This window comes from Pristiophorus japonicus, chromosome 2, assembly GCF_044704955.1.
Source record: "Pristiophorus japonicus isolate sPriJap1 chromosome 2, sPriJap1.hap1, whole genome shotgun sequence".
Taxonomy (NCBI): domain Eukaryota; kingdom Metazoa; phylum Chordata; class Chondrichthyes; family Pristiophoridae; genus Pristiophorus; species Pristiophorus japonicus.
The window spans coordinates 170699788-170716147 of NC_091978.1; positions in this window are offsets into that span (position 1 = coordinate 170699788).

Below are 16360 nucleotides of genomic sequence, written 5' to 3' on the forward strand. Positions count from 1 at the left end.
GTGGCAAACACCAGAATCACACCCATCCCCGAACCTTCCATGATTCACCTCACAGTACAAAACAACCTCAGCCACCTGCAACAATATGTCGCCCATTTTGGCTATCCTATTGCCCCACTACCTGAGAAACTTACAGCCCTCCTCCAGGCAGTGGATTTGTCTCAAAAAACATTTTACACCATGGAGCAGAAAACTGAAATTCTAGCAGGGGAAATTGCCCAGATTAAACCCCCAGCATGGTGGGATTTGGGGATACGGGCAGACATACCTGCATGGATCCGGGTGGGATCGCATGCCTCAGTAATCGGCCAACTCCTGATTGTAGCATATCTGCTAGTTACAAGCTGTAAGCTCAGGAGAAAAAGAAAAAGAAAGCACTTCCTCAGGCTACTACACAGACAGGACCGCGACACTTAGGCGGTTTTGTTATTCCCAGGGATGACTGCGTTTTCATACATGGCCCCCGGGGAGTTTGCAGGGCAGGTTTCTTTGTTTTATGGTTAAGACTGAAATGAGACTCAATGTACAATTACTGCTGTAACCTTAAGTACATATATGTATATTGCTGTCGTATATTGTAACCTGTTGGATTCTGTGTTTTGTACCGCGTTAAAAGGAATTACGATATATATCGATGGGATCAGTTTAGAGTTAAACTGGGGAGAGTTGGGCAATTTGGGAGACCTAGGGTTTTCTCACCACCCTGAACTTTGACGCACTCGAGTGGTGTCTGACTGTGTCAGATGGGGGATTATGTAGGGGAGGACGAAAACCCCCTCATTTTACCCAGAAGGAAAAAAGCTGTGGGATCTGTCTGTGCTGCAATGTGAATTGAAACCAAGACGGTTTGACCTTGGCAGAGCAGTGATTGGACGGGGAGGACACCGGAGGGCCAATGGTGGGACAGAGTCAGCCAGAAGCATGGGGCTTTCAAGCCAATGGGAGAGCACTTGCTCGAAAACTGTGGGACTGACTCATCGCCATTATCGGGCTATTGTCTTCCCCATGTTTACACTATGGAGGGAAATTATGCAGACCTTCAGAAAACTAGGGAACCCAAAACAAACCAAAGGCCTACACAATGGCTACAGGAGGCCAACCCAATCAACACCTACTCAAACCTTGAGTAGGTTAGAGAAAACTGAATTGGAGGGAAATTATGCAGACCTTCAGAAAACTAGGGAACCCAAAACAACCCAAGAGCCTACACAATGGCTACAGGAGGCCAACGCAATCAATACCTACTCAAACCTTGAGTAGGTTAACATCAGTGGAAAAACCCGCAATAATTTAAAACTGCTGCATTTTTCAAAATCACAAAGCCCACCAATGGGAAGGATCGATTTCAGCACGAGAGGCGGACTGGATATCTGGCTATAAAAAGGGTTTCTGACCCAATGTGTGTGTTCTGCTCTTGTGATCCAACAACCAGCAAGCCTCTCGACACTGAAGGAAAACCAATGTCCGAAGACACCGAAGATAGAAGAAACAAACCACCAGACTGCAAAAGGCACAGTAGTAAGTACAACCTCTGGTCCCCAGAAGTCCCAACTCAGTTAGGCCAGGAAAGGTGGGAGGTTGGGCATTGTACTGCTAAACTGTGTAAAAATTTTCATTGTGTCCGTTTAGTGGGATTTAAGGGGGATTGTTTTGTTGGTGTATTGCTGTTTGTTGAGATACACCTTATCAAATAAATTGGAAGCCTAAGTTCCTCTTGGAATCACCTTGTCTCAGTTCTATTGTATTACATCTCCTGATCGTGAGTCTTATGTCAGAACAGTGTAAGGGAAGCTAGGAGCGCCTCGAAAATGCTCAACTGTGTGTCACAGGCTAGGGAAGAAGGGGTTAGGAGTGTTTGACACTCACAGGTGCCTCACAGACTAGGCATAAGCTGTGGGGACGCACGAGTCTCAAAACCCCTTTCAAAAGCTGTGGACATAGTCTCTCCAGGAGTGCTCTTGCAGCACTCAGAGTACCTCACAGGCCAGGCATAAGCTGTGGGGACAGAAGCCCAGAGAGAGACACCCAAGGCACAATAACACTCCCCGAGAACCCCTTAAAGTTTATGGTTACTTTATAATCACCACACAACCTTACCTTACAATCTGACTTAGGTACAACAACAACAATGGGTATAGCCCAATTAATTTGATCTATCTTAGAGATAATGTTCTCAGTTTCTAGTCTTCTGAGTTCTTGCTCAAGTTTCTCCTTGAGTGCGTATGGTATGGGAAATGGCGTGCAGTAAACTGGTGTAGCATCCTTCTGTACTCTGACACTCGCCTTGAAGCCTTGGATCAGACTGCCTGGTTTGCAGAACACCTTTGGATACTGCTTGATGATATCATCTTTCGATGCAAATCTAATTTCATCATGAAAAATCTCATTCCAATCCAGCTTCAGTGATCCCAACCAATTTCTACCTCTTGATGCAGGCTTGTCACCTTAGAACTCAATTTAATGGGGAAGTAAGGGCTAACTGCCTAAGAAGAAGAGTCTCCTGACACTACTAACAGAGGCAAGCTCGGAAACTGATCCTTGTATTTCACTGGTACGGTGATACGTCCCACCACAGGGATGTGCTCTCCTGAGTAGCCTTGCAGCTCTATCTTTGACTTCTTCAGTGGAAAATCACTCAATTTGTCAAGATATAGTGATTCTGGTCCTACGCTCATGGATGCACCAGTGGCGATTTCCATGGGTATCCTGGTTCCTGCAACGTCTACTTGGATGACGATACTTCATGAATCACTGTTAGATACCCTTGTGCTCCTGATGACGTGTATCTCCAGAAGCTCTTCGTCCTGCTGCTTCTCTTCAATGCCATGTAGTCTCTGACAATTTTAATTTATAGCATTGAAAACTGGTTTACTCTTCAGTTGGCATGCCTTCGCAAGATGCCCAGTTTTCTTGCAGAAGAAACACTCTGCCTTCACATATGGACAAGTTTGAGCAATTTGTTGTCCCAGGCACAGCTAGATCGATTTCAATTTGCTGTTATCATGGCCAGTTGCTGAGGCCTTGGGACCCAAGTGCCTTTTAATTTTAAGCTGAAGCCGATTCACCTCGGTTGCCTGATGACTGGCAAGAAAATGGCACGAAATTCTCAGGAGTATTCGTCGGCCATATCCATCAACATAGCTGTCTGACAAGCTAATTCAAAAGTCAAGTTAGGGGTTGTCAACAAATTTCTTCTGATTGCTTCAATTTTCATCCCACAAACAAAGTGGTCATGCAATGCTTGATCCTGAAAGTTTCTGAAATGACAGTGAATGGATAGCTATTTTTAAGCTACAATGTACTCACTGATATTCTCATCATTTAACTGATCTCGTTTTCTGATCACTTTCAATGATTTCCAGGGACTCAGGACTGTAGAGCTGTTCTAACTTGGTTAGAATCTCCATCAGTAATGTGTCCTTCGGCTTGACGGGAACAAGCACATTTATCAGGGTTTCATACACCTCAGGGACTGCTTCAGTCAGGAAAATAGCCTGTTTTCTTTCTAAAATTGCCCGGTTACGGTTTTCATCATCGGGGACTACGACAATATTATTCGCGGTGAAAAGCATTTCTAGCCGCTCCCCATACACTCTGAAAGTCTCCAAAGCTCATGATGAAACTCACCCAAGAACCCTATTATTCCCATAGGCGTGGTTCAGCCAAGCGTGCTTGTAATTTACCTTAGATTTTTAGCTGTTCTGCAAAACAAAGAACCTCTCAAAGCCACTCTATTGGTTGGCAAGGACATCCACCAACAAATCCAGAAATCCCATCCTATGTCTCCACTAACAAACACACTTTAATAAGATGGCTCCAACACATCATGTGACTTTTATTGTGTTTACATCCGCAGTTGCATTACCTTAGATCAGGAGTTTCAGTGGGGCATCACTGAATCTAAGGGCAGCTTTTTGGCACTGAGCCTGTATTTTTTATTCTACATAAATATAAATCACATTAGGAACAAGCAAAACACTATCTACATAAACCACTCTTTCTCCCACCAACCTCTCTTGAACAACCACCACCAATCAACTGTCATCTGTGCATTGCTTCTTTAAATACCTGAGCTGAATTAGACCCATGAGTGATGTCACCATGTCCGCTCCCATTAATTGGTTGGGAAACCCGGAAGGCAGATTCAATTGCAGTTGCTTCATTAAAAAGCCACTACAAAACATGCTGCTTCAACTTCTGGGTTCCCCATCCAAACCAGGACTCCCCCACTGCCAGCACATCGCAAAGGTAAAAATTCCAGCCAATGGTTCTAATAAGCTAACCTGGCTGACTCCTATATTCTCAATTCAACAGTTCTACTCAGTCTGTTCTTGCTCCTTAGATAAGTCCTGTTTTGTTATATATGTGAACTTGTATTTACTCTGTACAGCCACCAGAGGCCTCATCCCCTGGATTCCTTTGGGAGCACAGGTATTTTAGCAGGCCTCACAGGTTGGAGAGGCACTCTGGAGACCTGCAATAAAAGACTAAGGTCACACTTTACTTTGAGCTCACAGTGTTCAGTCTGACACTTTCTCCATACATAACAACTGGCGACGAGATACAGATAGCGAACCCAAAGATGCAGAGAACAGTGGGCATCCTGGAGAAATTCTTAGAGGGAGATGATTGGGAAACTTTTGTGGAGCGACTCGACCAATACTTTGTAGCCAACGAGCTAGAGGGGGAAGAGAACGCTGCCAAATGAAGGGCGATCCTCCTCACCGTCTGTGGGGCACCAATGTATGGCCTCCTGAAAAGTCTTCTCACTCCAGCGAAACCCACGGAGAAATCATATGACGATTTGTGCACACAGGTCCGAGAGCATTTGAACCCGAAGGAAAGCGTTCTGATAGTAAGGATCCATTTCTACACCTATAAAAGGTCTGAAGGCCAGGAAGTGGCGAGTTGTGTTGCCGAGTTAAGCTGCATAGCAGGACATTGCGAATTTGAAGGACATTTGGAGCACATGCTCAGAGACGTTTTCGTACTTGGCATTGGCCACAAAACCATACTTCGCAAACTTTTGACTGTAGAGACCCAACCTTGAGTAAGACCATAGCAATAGCCCAGGCATTCATTGCCACCAGTGACAATATGAAGCAAATCTCTCAGCACACAAGTGCTGCTACAAGTACTGTGAACAAAGTGATGTTGTTTTAGAATCATAACGTACAGGCAGGTCACACATAGCTGCAGCTGCACGTCCACAGAGGTCTCAGAGTCCACCATCAAGGGTGATGAATGCAAGGCCATTAACACCTTGTTGGCGCTGCGGGGGTGATCATCGTTTCCATTCAAAGGGTACGTTTGCAAGGGCTGTGGAACAATGGGACACCTCCAACGAGTGTGCAGACGAGCTGCAAATCCTGTTAAATCTGCAAACCACCATGTTGCAGAGGAGGACAGATCCATGGAGGATCACGATGATCCAGAGCCTCAGACTGAGGAGGCAGATGTACATGGGGTAGACATATTCACCACGAATTGTCCCCCGATAATGCTGAATGTTGAACTAAATGGACTCCCGGTGTCAATGGAGCTGGACACGGGCGCAAGCCAGTCCATCATAGGCAAAAAGACTTTTGAAAGATTGTGGTGCAACAAGTCCTCAAGGCCAGTCTTAACTCCAGTTCGCACGAAACAAGAACTTACACTAAAGAACTGATTCCTGTAATCGACAGTGCTACCGTAAAGGTCTCCTACTATGGAGCGGTGCACAAGCTACCACTCTGGGTGGTACTGGGCGATGGTCCCACGCTGCTCAGCAGGAGCTGGCTGGGAAAGATACGCTGGAACTGGGACAATGTCCGAGCGCTATCGCCCGCTGACGACACTTCGTGTGCCCAGGTCTTAAACAAATTTCTTTTGTTGTTCGAACCAGGCATCGGGAAATTCCAAGGAGCAAAAGTGCAGATTCATCTAATTCCGGGGGTGCAACCCATCCATTACAAGGTGAGAGCAGTACCGTATATGATGAGAGAAAGGGTAAAGATCGAGCTAGACTGGCTGCAAAGAGAGGGCATCATTTCACCGATCGAGTTCAACGAGAGGGACAGTCCGATCATTCCTGTCATCAAGGGAGATGGCACCGTCAGAATCTGTGGCGATTACAAAGTAACTATCAATCGTTTTTCTCTGCAGGACCAATACCCACTACCAAAAGCAGACGACCACTTTGCATCGCTGGCGGAAGCAAACACATTCACGAAGCTGGATCTGGAAGAATCATCGAAGGCCCTCACCTGCATCAACACGCACAAAGGTCTATTTGTTTATAACAGATGCCCGTTTGGAATCCGATCAGTGGCGGCGATATTCCAGAGAAACATGGAAAGCTTACTGAATTCGGTCCCGCACACCATGGTCTTCCATCTTGGTCACAGGTCGGAACACAGTCGAGCATCTGCAGCACCTGGAGGGGGTTCTTAGTTGACTCAACCACGTGGGGCTCAGGTTAAAACGCTTGAAGTGCGTTTTCCTGGCGCTTGAAGTGGAGTTCTTGGGAAGGAGGATTGCGGTGGACGGCATTCGGCCCACCAAAGGAAGATGGAGGCAATCGAGAACACACCGAGCCCACATAACGTGATGGAGCTGCGGTCGTTTCTGGGACTCCTGAACTACTTTGGAAACTTCTTACTGGGTCTTAGCACACTGTTAGAACCACTGCATGTTTTACTACGGAAAGGGGACGAATGGGTTTGGGGCAAATCCAACAAAATGCCTTTGTAAAAGCGAGAAAATTGTTATGCTCAAACTAATTGCGTGTGTTGCATGATCCATGTAAGCGTTTGATACTAGCAAGTGATGTGACGTCATATGGATTCGGGTGTACTAAGGTGGATGAATTAACTGTGCAAATAGATGTTAACAAATATGATGTGATTGGGATTACAGAAACGTGGCTCCTGGATGATCAGGGCTGGGAACTCAACATCCAAGGGTATTCAACATTCAGGAAGGATAGAATAAAAGGAAAAGGAGATGGGGTAGCATTGCTGGTTAAGGAGGAGATTAATGCAATAGTTAGGAAGGACATTAGCTTGGATGATGTGGAATCTATATGGGTAGAGCTGCAGAATACCAAAGGGCAAAAAACATTAGTGGGAGTTGTGTACAGACCTCCAAACAGTAGTAGTGATGTTGGGGAGGGCATCAAACAGGAAATTAGGGGTGCATGCAATAAAGGTGCAGCAGTTATAATGGTTGACTTTAATATGCACATCGATTGGGCTAACCAAACTGGAAGCAATACGGTGGAGGAGGATTTCCTGGAGTGCATAAGGGATGGTTTTCTAGACCAATATGTCGAGGGACCAACTAGGGGGGAGGCCATCTTAGACTGGGTGTTGTGTAATGAGAGAGGATTAATTAGCAATCTCATTGTGCGAGGCCCCTTGGGGAAAAGTGACCATAATATGGTGGAATTCTGCATTAGGATGGAGAATGAAACAGTTAATTCAGAGACCATGGTCCAGAACGTAAAGAAGGGTGACTTTGAAGGTATCAGGCGTGAATTGGCTTGGATAGATTGGCGAATGATACTTAAGGGGTTGACTGTGGATGGGCAATGGCAGACATTTAGAGACTGCATGGATGAACTACAACTCCAACAATTGTACATTCCTGCCTGGCTCAACCGTGGCTATCAAGGGAAATCAGGGATAGTATTAAAGCCAAGGAAGTGGCATACAAATTGGCCAGAAATAGCAGCGAACCCGGGGACTGGGAGAAATTTAGAACTCAGCAGAGAAGGACAAAGGGTTTGATTAGGGCAGGGAAAATGGAGTATGAGAAGAAGCATGCAGGGAACATTAAGACAGATTGCAAAAGTTTCTATAGATATGTAAAGAGAAAAAGGTTAGTAAAGACAAACATAGGTCCCCTGCAGTCAGAATCAGGGGAAGTCATAACGGGGAACAATGAAATGGCAGACCAAGTGAACAAGTACTTTGGTTCGGTATTTACGAAGGAGGACACAAACAACCTTCCGGATATAAAAGGGGTCAGAGGGTCTAGTAAGGAGGAGGAACTGAGGGAATTCTTATTAGTCGGGAAATTGTGTTGGGGAAATTGATGGGATTGAAGGCCGATAAATCCCCAGGGCCTGATGGACTGCATTCCAGAGTACTTAAGGAGATGGCCTTGGAAATAGCGGATGCATTGACAGTCATTTTCCAACATTCCATTGACTCTGGATCAGTTCCGTTTGAGTGGAGGGTAGCCAATGTAACCCCACTTTTTAAAAAAGGAGGGAGAGAGAAAACAGGGAATTATAGACCGGTCAGCCTGACTTCAGTAGTGGGTAAAATGATGGAATCAAATATTTAGAAAGAGGTGACATGATAGGTCCAAGTCAGCATGGATTTGTGAAAGGGAAATCATGCTTGACAAATCTTCAGGCGATTAAGAAAGCAAATGGCCTTCATAGCGAGAGGATTTGAGTACAGGGGCAGGGAGGTGTTACTACAGTTGTACAGGACCTTGGTGAGGCCACACCTGGAGTATTGTGTACAGTTTTGGTCTCCTAACTTGAGGAAGGACATTCTTGCTATTGAGGGAGTGCAGCGAAGGTTCACCAGACTGATTCCCGGGATGGCGGGACTGACCTATCAGGAAAGACTGGATCAACTGGGCTTGTATTCACTGGAGTTCAGAAGAATGAGAGGGAACCTCATAGAAACGTTTAAAGTTCTGATGGGTTCAGACAGGTTAGATGCAGGAAGAATGTTCCCAATGTTGGGGAAGTCCAGAACCAGGGATCACAGTCTAAGGATAAGGGGTGAGCCATTTAGGACCGAGATGAGGAGAAACTTCTTCAACCAGAGAGTGGTGAACCTGTGGAATTCTCTACCACAGAAAGTTGTTGAGGCCAATTCACTAAATATATTCAAAAAGGAGTTAGATGAAGTCCTTACTACTAGGGGGATCAAGGGGTATGGCGAGAAAGCAGGAATGGGGTACTGAAGTTGCATGTTCAGCCATGAACTCATTGAATGGCGGTGCAGGCTAGAAGGGCCGAATGGCCTACTCCTGCACCTATTTTCTATGTTTTTATGTTTCTATGTATAGTGCAACAAGCTGATGATTCTGGGAAACTGCAACAGGTTGCTTATGCATCCAGGAGTCTGTCTAAGGCTGAGAGAGCCGATTGCATGATTGAGAAAGAAGCGTTAGAGTGTGTCTATGGGGTAAAAAAAATGCATCAATATCTGTTTGGGCTAAAATTCGAATTGGAAACTGACCATAAGCCACTTATATCCCTGTTTTCCGAGAGTAAAGGGATAAATACCAAAGCATTGGCCCGCATCCAGAGATGGGCGCTCATGTTGTCCGCATACAACTATGACATCCGCCACAAGCCAGGCACAGAAAACTGCGCCGATGCTCTCAGTAGGCTGCCATTGCCCACCACGGGGGTGGAAATAGCGCAGCCCGCAGATCTAGCCATGGTTATGAAAGCATTTGAGAGTGAGCAATCACCCGTCACTGCCCAGCAGATCAAAATCTGGACAAGCCAGGACCCCTTATTATCTCTAGTCAAAAGCTGTGTGCTTCATGGGAGCTGGTCCAGTGTCCCAGTGGAAATGCAGGAAGAGTTTAATTCGTTTCAGCAGTGCAAAGATGAAATGTCTATACAAGCAGACTGCCTTCTGTGGGGCAATCGAGTAGTGGTCCACAAGAAGAGCAGAGACACCTTCATCAATCACCTCCACTGTACCCACCCAGGCATCATAATGATGAAAGCGCTCGCCAGATCCCACGTGTGGTGTCCCGATATCGATACGAACTTAGAGTCCTGCATTCACAGATGTAATACATGCTCGCAGATAAGCAATGTACCCAGGGAGGCGCCGCTAAGTTTATAGTCTTGGCCCTCCAAACCGTGGTCTAGGGTACACGTCGATTATGCAGGCCCCTTCTTGGGTAAAATGTTCCTTGTGGTTGTAGAAGCATATTCCAAGTGGATTGAATGTGAGATAGTGTTGGCTAGCACATCCGCTGCCACTACTGAAAGCCTGCGGGCCATGTGTGCCACTCACAGCTTACCCGATGTCCTGGTGAGCGACAACGGGCCAGGTTTTACCAGTGCTGAGTTCAAAGAATTCATGATCCGTAACGGGATCAAACATGTCACATCTGCACCGTTTAAACCAGGTTCCAATGGTCAGGCAGAGAGAGCAGTGCAAACCTTCAAGCAAGGCTTGAAGAGGGTAACTGAAGGCTCGCTGCAGACTCACCTATCCCGAGTCCTGCTTAGCTACCGCACGAGACCCCACTCGCTCACTGGGATTCCACCTGCTGAACTGCTCATGAAAAGAGCACTTAAGACAAGGCTTGCATTAGTTCACCCTGATCTACATGAACAGGTAGAGAGCAGACGGCTTCAACAAAGTACATACCATGATAGCGCAAATGTGTCATGCAAGATTGAAATCAATGATCCTGTATTTGTATTGAATTATGGACAAGGTCCCAAGTGACTTCCTGGCACTGTCATGGCCAAAGAGGGGAGCAGGGTGTTTCGGGTCAAACTTTCAAATGGACTCATACACCGGAAACACTTGGACCAACTCAAACTCAGATTTACGGACTATCCTGAGCAACCCACCTTGGACCCTACCTTTTTTGATCCCCCAACACGCACACCAGTGGCAACCGGCACCACGGTTGACCACGAAGCAGAACCCATCATCCCCAGCATCGCAGCCGGACCCAACACACCAGGCAGCCCAGCAAGGCCAGCTGCACAGCAGCCCAGCAAGGGCCCAAGAAATGATTCAACAACACCAGTATTCACACCAAGACGATCAACCTGGGCAAGAAGGGCCCCAGATTGACTCACATTGTAAATAGTTACACTATTGACTTTGGGGGGGTGGAGTATTGTTATATATGTGGACTTGTATTTACTCTGTACAGCCACCAGAGGACTCATCCCCTGGAGTCCCAAGGGATCCCATAATCCCTTGGGAGCACAGGTATTTAAGGAGGCCTCACAGGATGGAGAGGCACTCTGGAAACCTGCAATAAAAGACTAAGATCACACTTTACTTTGAGCTCACAGTGTTCAGTCCGACTCTTTCTCCATACACAACACGTTCCTTCCACCATATTTCCCTCCCTCCCAATATGCACCACTTCCCCATTAACCTGGATGCGCTCATGCCTTTAGCAGTACTGAACTTCCCAGTAATCTTGGCTGGAATGTTGCCTGCCCTGCGATTGTGGGTTTGGAGGTGGGCCCACTGTCAAAATGGTCCTGATTGACAGCGCGGGGTGGGGAGGGGGGAGAAGACTACTCTGAACCCGCCTCCGTGTCAGTTTCTCAACTGTCGGGTTTGCGTACAGATCGCAGACCCGACTCCAAATGGCGGGCCAGTCATTTAGATGCTTAAGAGGTCATTTAAAGATATTTGAAAGAATTTTACCCAGTCACTTACCATTTTACCAAGTTTTCAATTAGTTTTTCATCCATCAGGTATGTGTGTCGGGTTCTCAATGACTCCCCATTGCTTTGGCTAGTTGACAGCTGCAGAAATGGAATAAAAGCTTTCATTTCACAGCTGTTCACTTTCCATTGTCAAAAGCTGAAGCCTTCAGGATTTGGAAGAAACTTTTGAGCTATCTGCAGTTTGGAAGTGGTTGGTGATACGTCCTTACTATACAGTATAAATGCACACGAGGGCCATGCTTGAGAGAAGGTCAGTCTGTGACCTGTCCTTTTTTCCATAGCACTCAAGTGATGAAGGTGGGTGGAGCTTCCCCTTTTATACCTGAAGGTCCAGGTTAGGAGTGTCTCCCAAAAGTTCACCACCTAGTGGTCATTGTTCTCACAGTGTACAACTTGTCAGTTTATACATGGGTTACAATGCTGGTTGAATACATGACATCACCTCCCCTCCCAAAGTCTTTTTGGGATCACAGGTTGAGTCTCTCTGTGGTTTACGCTCCCTTGTAGAGCGCCTGAGCTGGGGCTCTGGATGTTGGGCGCTGGCCTGAGTGTCTGCTGTTTGCAGTGCCTCAGGCCTGTCCGGACTGCCCACAGTGACTGGGCTCTCCTCCCTTTGGTTCCAGTGTTCGGTCACCTGTGGTGGAGTGAACTCTACATTGTGTTCTTCCTCTGCTTCTTCTATGGGGTTGCTGAACCTTCTTTTTGTTTGATCCACGTGTTTGCGGCAGATTTGTCCATTGGTAAGTTTAACTACCAGAATCCTATTCCCCTCTTTTGCAATAAGAACATAAGAACATAAGAATTAGGAACAGGAGTAGGCCATCTAGCCCCTCGAGCCTGCTCCGCCATTCAACAAGATCATGGCTGATTTGGCTGTGGACTCAGCTCCACTTACCCGCCCGCTCCCCGTAACCCTTAATTCCCTTATTGGTTAAAAATCTATCTATCTGTGATTTGAATACATTCAATGAGCTAGCCTCAACTGCTTCCCTGGGCAGAGAATTCCACAGATTCACAACCCTCTGGGAGAAGAAATTCCTTCTCAACTCGGTTTTATCAATCACGGTGCCTGCGAGCCATTTGGGCCCTGCAGCGTAGTTGAGGACAAAGACAGGGTCATTTACATCAATACATCGCGCCCTCGCATTCCTGTCACGGTAGTTACAATGTGACTGGCGCCTGCTCTCGACAATTTCATTCATGGCGGGGTGTATAAGGGATAACCTGGTTTTGAGCGTCCTTTTCATTAGCACCTCTGCGGGTGGAACCCCTGTGAGTGAGTGTGGTCGGGATCTGTATGCCAACAGAAGCATGATAAGCAGCTTTGTAGGGAACCCCCATGGATTCTGAGCATCCCCTGTTTGAATATCTGCACTGCTCGTTCTGCCTGGTCGTTTGAGGCCGGCTTGAACGGTGCCATTCTGACATGGTTAATTCCATTGCCTGCCATAAAGTCCTGGAATTCAGTGCTTGTGAAGCACGAGCCATTGTCGCTGACCAAGATATCCGGTAGATCTTGGGTGGCGAACATTGCCCGTAGACTTTCTACCGTGGCAGAGGATGTGCTTGAATTTAAAATGTCACAGTCGATCCATTTGGAGTAGGCGTCTACTACAACCAGAAACATTTTTCCCATGAAAGCACCTGCGTAGTCCACATGGATGCATGACCAAGGCTTGGCGGGCCATGATCAGGGGCTAAGGGGGATTTCCCTGGGTGCATTGCCCAGCTGGGCACACGTGTTGCAACTGCGAACACAAAGTTCCAGATCTGCGTTTATCCCTGGCCACCAAACGTGTGACCTGGCAATTGCCTTCATCGTGACAATGCCCGGGTGCTCATTGTGGAGTTCTCTGATGAACACCTCTCTGCCCATATGGGGCATGACTACGCAGTTTCCCCACAGTAGGCAATCGGCCTGAATCGAGAGTTCATCCCTGCGCCTGTGAAATGGTTTAAATTCCTCAGGGCATGCCCCGTACGTGGCTGCCCAGTCCCCATTCAGGAGACATTTCTTGACTAAAGACAATAGCGGGTCTCTATTTGTCCAGTCTTTGATTGGACGGGCTGTCACAGGTGAGCCTTTGCTTCCGAAAGCTTCAACAGCCATGACCATCTCAGCAGCATGCTCGGTAGCCCCCTCAGTGGTGGCTAATGGGAGCCTGCTGAGTGCATAGGCGCAGTTTTCGGTACCCGGTCTGTGCCGAATTGTATAGTCACAGGCGGCTAACATGAGTGCCCACCTCTGTATGCGGGCCGATGCGTTTGCATTTATGGCCTTGTTGTCGGCCAAAAGGGACGTTAAGGGTTTGTGATCTGTCTCCAGCTCAAATTTCCTGCCAAACAGGTACTGGTGCATTTTCTTTACCGCATATACACATGCAAGCGCCTCCTTTTTTACCATCCCGTAGCCCCTTTCTGCCTGGGACAGACTTCTGGAGGCATAAGCTACCGGCTGTAACTGGCCCTTGGCATTGACATGCTGCAACACACACCCGACACCATAGGACGACGCATCACACGTTAAAACAAGTTTCTTACATGGGTCATATAGCATTAACAGATTGTTGGAACATAACAAATTGTGTGCTCTATTAAAAGCCCTTTCCTGGCTGTCCCCCCAGACCCATTTGTGACCTTTGCGTAGGAGCACATGTAGCGGCTCTAGAAGCATGCTCAATTTGGGAAGAAAGTTACCAAAATAGTTCAGGAGCCCCAGGAACGAACGCAGCTCCGTCGTGTTACGGGGTCTGGGTGGTCTCTGGATCGCTTCCATTTTGGACGCAGTAGGGCTGATCCCGTCTGCTGCTATTCTCATCCCCAGGAATTCTAACTCTGGAGCTAGGAAGACGCATTTCGTCTTTTTCAGTCGCAGCCCAACCGGTCCAGTCTGCGTAGCACCTCCTCCAGGTTGTGGAGGTGTTCTTCAGTATCATAACCCATGATGAGGATGTCGTCTTGAAAAACCACCGTCCCTGGAATCGATTTGAGGAGGCTTTCCATATTTCGTTGGAAGATTGGGCGGCTGAGCGAATCCCGAACGGACATCTGTTGTACTCAAACAATCCCTTGTGTGTCGTGATGGTGGTCAGCTTCTTCGACTCACTTGCCAGCTCCTGGGTCATGTAAGCTGAGGTCAGGTCCAATTTTGAAAAATGTTTGCCACCGGATAGCGTCGCAAAGATGTTCTCCGCTCTCGGTAGCGGGTACTGGTCTTGGAGTGACACCCGACTGATGGTGGCCTTGTAATCACCACATATCCTGACCGACCCATCTGCCTTGAGCACCGGCACAATCAGGCTCGCCCAGTTACTGAATTTGACTGGCGAGATGATGCCTTCCCTCAGCAGGCAGTCCAATTCGCCTTCTATCTTTTCTTGCATCACGTACGGCACCGCTCTGGCCTTGTGGTGTACAGGCCTGGTGTCCGGATTTATGTGAATCACTACCTTGGCCCCCAAAGTCTTATGAAAGTAAGACCCCGATGAAAGTGCCAATGCCGGGTTGAAACAGTGAGTCAAATTTGTCCAGGATCTGTGAGCGTGATACTCGCTCCACAGAGGAAATTGCATTGACATCGCCCCATTTCCAGTTCATGACAGCAAGCCAACTCCTCTCCAGTAATGCGGGACCGTCCCCTGGGACAATTCAGAGTGGCAACCTGTTCTCCGAATCTTTGTGGGTCACGACTACCGTGGCGCTGCCTACCATCGGAATGATCTCCTTTGTGTAAGTCCGTAGCTGTGCGTCAATCGGCGATAATTTTGGCCTCCTGGCCTTGGACTTTCAGAACTGTTTGATACTCATCAGGGACTGGCTGGCCCCCGTGTCTAGCTCCATTGATACTGGGGTGCCATTGAGGAGCACTTTCATCATTATTGGTGGCGTCCTGGTATATGAACTGTATACGTGCTCCACATGAACTCGCTGAACTTCAGCTTCCAGTGATTTCCCCCAGCGTTCATTTCTGCAATTTCTGCAGGTATTTTGCTCATCTCTGCATACTCCGGCTGAGTGTGTGCCTCCACACCTCCAACATGAGCTGTTGTTGGAAACAAAAGGCCCCTTGCCAGTCAATCGTCTCTGACTGCCTCTGTGACTGTCCTTAAGTGTGCCATTAACAGGTGTTGATGGCCCCATTACTGGCCGCATTGTCCTTTGCAATGGTGTGAATCGCTGTTCAACTAGCCATTGTCTCTGTCAAACTCCCCCTTCTGGGCTCGACTACATGTTGGGGCATGCCCAATTGCCCTTATCTGCCTGGAGAACTGCGTGATACTTTAACAATGTTGATTCTCTGTCCCAAACATTTCTTAACACAGTATCTCTCATCTGTTCTGCTAGTGGCCATGCTCGCGTGGTTTAAATCCCAGTTTCTCGTCGCCATTGATACGTCCTTACTATACAGTATAAATGCACACGAGGCCCATGCTTGAGAGAAGGTCAGTCGGTGACCTGTCCTTTATTCCATAGCACTCAAGTGATGAAGGTGGGTGGAGCTTCCCCTTTTATACCTGAAGGTCCAGTTTAGGAGTGTCTCCCAAAAGTTCACCACCTAGTGGTCATTGTTCTCACAGTGTACAACTTGTCAGTTTCTACATGGGTTACAATACTGGTTGAATACATGACAGTTGGAGTAAACTCTCTACCCACTGTCACCTCCTTGGAGCAACCTCTCATCGACAGATCGCTGCTGTCATCTCAATCTCACCTGCTATCTATTCCAGCAGCATTGGTGTCCTTGAAAAAAATCTCACCTAGGTCCTCAGAATCCCATCACAATCAGCCCCAACACCAAAATCACTAAACAAACCAGCATCACCAACAACAACATCAACCTTCTCCTCAATAACCTACACAGGACACAGGGCATCAGCACATGACCACATTGCTGCCTCACCATGG